Source organism: Phyllostomus discolor, chromosome 3, assembly GCF_004126475.2.
Source record: "Phyllostomus discolor isolate MPI-MPIP mPhyDis1 chromosome 3, mPhyDis1.pri.v3, whole genome shotgun sequence".
Classification (NCBI taxonomy): domain Eukaryota; kingdom Metazoa; phylum Chordata; class Mammalia; order Chiroptera; family Phyllostomidae; genus Phyllostomus; species Phyllostomus discolor.
The window spans coordinates 206,369,196-206,376,337 of record NC_040905.2 but is presented as its reverse complement, the minus strand read 5'-3'; positions in this window follow the sequence as shown (position 1 = coordinate 206,376,337).

Sequence of the window (7,142 nt, the reverse complement as noted above, 5' to 3'; positions counted from 1 at the left end):
CGTGTTCAGTCCCCTTGATTTTCAAAAAGTCTTGGGACGGTATGCAAGCTATGATGTGTGTGTGGACTTGTGTGCACACGCGTGTGTCCAGGGGTAGCGGGTGGTGAGCAAAGGAGACTTCAGCTTTCTCTGAAGTGTGCTAGTATTTTTTCAGGAGCAAGAAAGAATGGGTATATTACAGGTAATAGAATTAAACACCGGATCTTGGAGATATTTCCGTGTCAGTGTACGGCAAAATACCTCATTTCTCACCCAACTTCAGCTGCCTGTTCCACTGTGCGGCTCCTCCCTGTTGATGGACGTCCAGGCACCTGTCGATGGGCACCTAGGGCACCCCAGCTCCGGGACGATCACAGCACCTCCCCAAGCTCCCTTTCTGCCCATGTGGAACAGGCAGTTGGAGGGGCAAATGAATGGGGCTCACCTGAGGCCCCAGGCATAATGTGGGACACACTTTCCTTCCCTCCCTCACCCCTGGAGGACATGGGGATGGCTTGCGGATGAGGAGTTTTCTTAAACATGTTTAGACTTTGCTTGTCCAGTGAGCAAATATTAGGGGGAGGGAGAGGCCCACCCCAGATAAGTGTATTGAGGTGGCTGCTTCCCAGACATGTCCCTAGTACCTGGGCTTGGTGTCGCAGGTGAAAAGTCACGGCCGTGGTGACCTCCCCAGTCTCACCCCGGAGCTCTGAAGAGATGATGGCTGTCCCCACATGGGCGTGCCGGAATCTGTGGGGAGAGAGCGAGCTTTGAAGGGCACCAGCTGGCTCTGAGGGAGAGGCCGTGCTTGGCTGGGGACCCTCTCATCCAGGCCACGGTGGCGACAACACCCTTTGTGTCCAAAGAAACACCAGGAGGTTGTCTCCTGTGCTGGGGGTTGTGGCACCTGCGCTCCACCCAGTCCCGTCTTGGGACTTGCTGGTAATTCGAGTTAGGACCTGCCCTGTCCTTGAGTCTCAGCACTGAAGCCAGGACCCCAGAAGGGTCCCATAAGCCACGCTCCCACAGGCACACACCTCTGGCAGGCCCAGAAACGTGTGTGTGTGTGTGTGTGTGTGTGTGTGTGTCAGGGGCAAGGGGGTTGGCCCCGGGCTAAAGGCAGATTTGCCCACTAGAGCGAGGGGTCCTGGGAGGGGATGGAGGCCTGGACTGCCCTGGGGAGGGCACCCAGGGTTTCAGCAGCCTGCAGGGGGGCGGGGCTCACGCACCTGTGCATCCTGCTCGCCTCTTCAGAGCTACCAGGGGCCTGGGGCCCTGGGCTAGGCTCCCCCAGGGTGTGCCGGAAGGCTCGAGGAGAACCAGCTGTGGATGCGTGGCTCCAGAGAGGCCTGGCTGGGTGGGAGGGGGCCCGAGACCCCAGCCAGTGACTGACTGAGCAGGCGCCATGGGTTCGCCCGAGGGAAAGGCTCTGCCCCTCTCACAGATGGGGAAACTGAGGCTCACAGAGGTCGCATGACTTCTCAAAGATCACCCAGTTAGTATGTGGCAGAGCCGGAATCCCAGCCCCAGTTCACGGGTCTAAACTGGCAGCTCCAGGGCCCTTTGCTCCTGGTTCTAATCCTCCACCCACGGTGGCACGGGGTGGGGGCTCCCTCCCTCCCCCACCCACATCCGAGGGACAACCCATGGGGTTCAGTGGGGGACACTCAGTGGACACCTGCCACCAAGTGCGTTCAACCTCCTAACAACCCACGAGGCCACTACTAACACGACGACAATCTTCCGGATGAGGAAACGGCCTCTGAAGGGTGAGGTGACTTATTCTAAGTAGCAGAGCTGGCTGCTGTGATGGGCCCAGACCCCAGCAGGTCCCACCGCCCCTCCACCCTCACCCACCTTTCCCGAGGAGCCGCCTCACTTCAGCTGCGGGGACGTGCAGGTGCCCGGCCCCTCCGGGTGCCCGCCGGGCACTGTGAACATGCAGCCCTCTGCGCTAGCCTCTCTCAAGCTCCCGGGGTCAAATGGGGCTGGGTGGCTGGACCTTGCAGGGAGGTCTGTCTGCGGGGCTGGCCCAGCTGGCAGAGTCTGGTCCTGCTCTACCTGCCACAGGTCTGGGGGCCACTATTCCGCTCAGAGAGGCTCAGCAACTTGCCCAGGGTGAACCCAGGGGGAGGGCGTCGCCGAGAAGGGAGTTACAGGGGTGGAGGGATGGGCAGGGCCTGAGTATCTGTGAGCCATCGGACACTGATGGGCACGTGAAGGATGTAAGTTTTGCCTGGCGTTCCACCGGAAGTGCTCCCCCATTCGGTCTACAAGCACTCCCTGAGTGTGTGCTTGGGTCTGGCCCTGAGATGCGGAACGGACTGGGAAAGAGCCCTGGCACTCTGCAAGGCTCTGGTGGAATGGTGTGATCCCCACAAGTGCAACAAGAGGTATGTTCAAGACGCTGGGGTAACAGAGAAGGGAGGAACTGTCGGGAGAGAGCCCAAACCAGGGAGGGCTTCCTAGAGGAGGCGATGCTTAAGCAGGTTCTGAAGGCTATGCAGGGGTTTGCTAGGTCAGAGAGAAAGGACGTTCTGGTTGGAGGGCACAGCGTGGGCAAAGGCAGAAACCGAGTGGGGTGTCTGGGAGTGCAGAGGGCTCGCAGGGAGCAGGGCTGAGGGGGCTGTCGGAGCCCAGGCCCGGCCCGGAGCCCTGCTGTGGGGGGGGATGGGTGGCAGCCTCACTGGCCTGGTGGTGCTGGGTGTGCACTCTGAACACTCTGAAGGCGGGGCCACGCCTCCCCCTTCTTTGGCCTGACTCAGAGCTAGACCTGTAATAGGGGCTTGCCTTTCAGATGCCCAAAGAAAGCCTCTCAGGGCCGGTGAGGGCAGGGCAGTGCACCAACGGGCACCCACCCACTCAGGGCTGGGCAAGTCCTCCAGTGCCCCCACTCCTCTCCGGCGCCTAGGCATATCATCCCCGTCCTCCAGGAAAAAGATGAGGTTCAGAGTCCAGCGTTTCCTAGTTTACCACAGAGCCTCGGCTCCCCAGTCAGATGTGGGCTTGCACCCTTCCCGGGATGGGGAGCTCACCACCTGAACAGGTGAGCCATTCCCTGGAGCCAGCCTCCTGTGCTGTGTCATCCCCCGCCCAGTCTCCAAGCCCCGGTCCTAGTTCTGCCCTCTGGGGCCCAAGGGGGAACGTCTTTGCTCCTTCGGCCCCAGAGGTCTGCAGGCAATGTCTGTGAGCCCTTGTTCTCTCCCTTCTCTAGGCCGGTCACTCCCAAGCCTGCAGCCACTTTTGCTAGGATGAGGCTTCCAACACCCTCACCATCTGGATCGCGTCGCTGGTGTTCTCGAGTGCCCGGGCCTTTTCGTCAGATACGGTGGCCAAACACTCAGCTCGGAGGACATCCCACTTAAGGCGGTCAGCAGATTCTTGGACGTGGGGGAAGCCCATGTTGATTAGTGGCTCTCAATAATTTTTAACTCTCGTTCAAGAGCAGTCGTATGTGAAAATTCACTTTATAAAATAGGACCAAAGAGGAACTCCTCTTGCTGGACGGGCAGATGGAGCTCACGGCTGCGCCACCTGCTGGTGGCAAAGTTGGAATCAGAGCCCAGGCCCCTGCCCGCGGGCTCCGTGAACCTCTCCTGGCTCACCCGCAGCCACGCACCAGCCGGCCGCTGCTCCAGGACCAGGCTGTCCACAGAGGGGACGCCTCGGCCCAGCTCCTCCCAGGGTCCCGTCGAGGGCTCTGGCCCCCCAGCCCGAAGGGCTGTCACCCTCTTCAGGAAGTGCACGACAGCCAGCAGCACAGCCAGGCCCAGGGGAGTGGCCTCCCTTGCAGGACTCCCTCCAGGATGCCCAGGAAGCTGGAGGCCTTGGCGGGAGACAGGTCTCCGTGGGCTTCCGAGAGAGGGTCAGGGAGGAGCCGTGGGCAGAGGGGCCACTTACTGCTGGTCTGGCTGCGGGGGGATCCCCGGGGCCCACACTTGGGCTCTGCCAGGGCCTTCCTTCTTGGTGGGTGGGGGTCTAACTTGTCACAAGCCCCCGGTTCTCAAGGACTCCAAAACAGGGAGCATAAGCAACCCTAATTCCTGCAGACACATTCGGTGGGTGTCCCCTTTGCAAGTCAGGAAAGTGAGGTGCAGGGAGGTGACCCATGGTGCCCCAGACTCCTCAGCACCCCGGAAGGGGGCTCACCATGATGGCCTTGGCCAAGGCATTGACTCGGCTGATAACATCCTGGCCAGGCCACTACTGGGCCTCCTGCAGCCGCCGATAGGTCTCTGCAAAAGGGGTGCCAGGCTGGGATCTGGGCAACTCTTCCCAGAGGAGCCCCACCCACCCTGTGCTGCCCGGGAGGAAGAACATTTTGACGGCTGTGTGTCCAGTCTTTTACATGGTGTTCTAGGTGGGGAAATCAAGGCACAGGACAGCAAAATCACTTGCCCAAGGTCACATAGCTGGGATTCACCCTCAGGTCGATATGGACCCACTGACCTGCGGTCCCCGGAAGCCCTGAGACTCTGAAAAGATTCTGAACTCCCAGGCTGTGTGAACCGCTCCTCCCGCTCGGCCTGCGCTGGTCCACACCCAGCTTCCCCTCCAGCAGAACCCGGAGCCCAGCGCAGGCGCACCTGTCAGGTAGCAGCAGGGGAAGGGCCTCCGCTGCAGGGGGGGCAAAGAGCCCTGGATGCGGGGTCCTGAGTCCCACACAGGGCACTCCTCTGAGGACACTGGCCACGGTGGGAGAGGTGTCAGGGCCGCAGCGGTCCCCAAGACCCACTTGCTTTAAAGGCGCCTGCACCCCTGAGAGGGCGCCAGGACTCATGGCCTGGGAACTGGGAGAAGGTGGAGCAAGGAGGCCAGGGGGCGAGCGGCTCAAGCTATTAGCACTGGGCGAATACTCAGGGGACTCGCTTCCTGGAGAGGACAGGGCAGGCCAGAGTTGCCGGTGGCCAGGTTGTCAAGGGCTGGTCTGCGTTCCAAGATCAGAAGGGAGGGTAAGGGGCCCAGGGGGCGGGGAGTTGAGTCAAAGGGCGGGGCGGGGTCTGGCAGCCACAGGGCAGGGCGGGGCATGCGGTACCTGGACAGAGAAGGCGCACCCACACCGGCTGCAGCAGCCAGGGTGTGAGGTCCAGGACGCTCAAGTCCCACCAGAAGGGCAGGCTGTTGGGGGGTGGGGGGCGGCGGGGGCGGGGGGGGGGGCGCACAGGCCGGTGCCGGTTGCAGCTGCGTGGTGCTCAGTGCCCGGGCCCAGAGGTGGAAGTCGGTGAGGTTGCCGCTAAAGGCATCACCCACGGAGAAGACACCACCGAGAATCCTGATCTTGACCCAGCACGAGGATGCGCCAGGTGGCACCGGCTGGCCTGCGCCCAGTCCCCGAACTCCTGCGCGCCGCCGCCGGTCCCGAACAGCGCCCAGCGCCGGCCACGCTGCTCCCATGTGGCGCACACGTGGTGCCAGCGGCCATCCGCGCGGAGGCAGCGAGGACGGGCTCGTGGTGCCCGCGCACCAGGAGCACGACGTGCACGGCGCTGCCAGGCTCGGCCAAGGCGCGTAGCTGCTGCGCGTTAACCGGCGTTGGCGCGCCGAGAGCGAACAGCGCGGCGGTGTCCGTAGAGGCAGCGTCCCACTGCAGGTGCACGCACACCGTCAGCGCCCCCCGCGCGGGCAGGGGTTTCCGCAGCCGCGCCGCCGGGTCTGTGGTCCCCTCTCCCGGAGCACCAGCGCCGCTGTGGTTCGCGCGCTTGCGGGAATACACCGGCTGGGACCTCAGTCTCCCCAGCTGCGCACACCACCCTACCCCTGAAGCCCCCTCGGCGCCGCTGCAGCGTCCCTCCTTGGCTTTGGGTGCCTGCCTCCCTCCCTCGGGAAGGAAGGAGTGGGGGCTGCAGTGCCCATGCCCCGGAATCAACCCTCTCTGTGACAGGGACTTCCTCTGGGCTCAATCTGCGAGGACCTCCACGGTGGGCTCCCGTCTCTGGAGATCACCAAAGCCTCTACCTCCCCGACTACCCAGGCCCACACTCACGCCTCCGTGGGGCTCTTGGTAAAGGGGCTTTTCTTTGGGCCACCCAGACGGTGTCGGGCAGCAGTGAAGCGAGGGCCCCGCCTGGGGGACCCAGTGCCGAGTGGCCAAACTGCTGCGCCCAGGACTGTTGGGCGTGCCACCAGCTCAGCCGCTGCCCCGGGAACTTGCATCCCCCACCTGCCGTCTCCACCACCTCACCGAGGGCCACTGGGGCTGCAGGGCCAGAGGAGGGGTGGTGTGGGAGAGCAGTGTGTGAGCGACTGATGGGGTTTGGGGGGTGGGGGTGGGAGGACAGGGACACTCGGCGTGGGGTCGTTCCGGGCTGGACAGGGACAGACTCTGGCCATGCTCTCTCCCTTGCTGAGCCTGTTTCGGCATCGATGTAATGGCAGGAGCGAGATGGACAGGAGAGGAACTTTCAGCCCGGGGCCAGGCTTGCGGGGCCTGAACCGAATGGCATTTCCTCACTTCCGCTGCGCCGGCGGCCAGTGCCCGGGGACCACAGGCTGGCGGAACTGGGGGAGGGGGATCCTCTAGGGGATTCCCTCACACCAGCCTGTGTCCCGAGGGCTCCTTGATTCTCCTGGGGAGTTGGAGGGGGCTCCAGAGAGACTCCGCGTCTGAGAGAGAAGACGGGCAGGGGCTGGGCCAGGTCCCCACCCCCACGTGTGCAGTCACTGAGTGCCGGCTGGGTGCCCCAGTGGGGTGCAGTAGAAGCTGCAGGCTCTGCGGGCAGACCTGGTTCAAGGCCCGTGCAGAGTGTGGCCTTGGGTGGGTGACGGCCCTGTCCTGAGCCTGGTTCCTCCGTGCGAGGAATCACGAAGCTGGTGAGTGAGTGTAAAAAGGTGTAGCACCTCGTGAACACTTTTGCTCTAGTTCTATGCCAGGGGCTTGTCTTTTGTAATCTCAGTGACCTCACGGTGTGAGGTGGCCACTTGGAACCTTAGTAGTTGCGAGTCCCCTTGGCCTCCTCCCTGGCACCCCCATCCCAGAAGCTCAGGAACCAGGAGGGAGGGAGGCAGTGGCGGGCAGAACGGGCCATTCTGGACCCAGCGGGGCCGGCGAGGAGCTGTGGGGCTTGCAGGTGTGGCCCACGTGGACTGAGGAAGGAAGAAAGCAAAGAAAATCAGCTCAGTGTCCTGCCTCGATACCCCTCTGTCTGCTGGGCCATCCTGTCCCT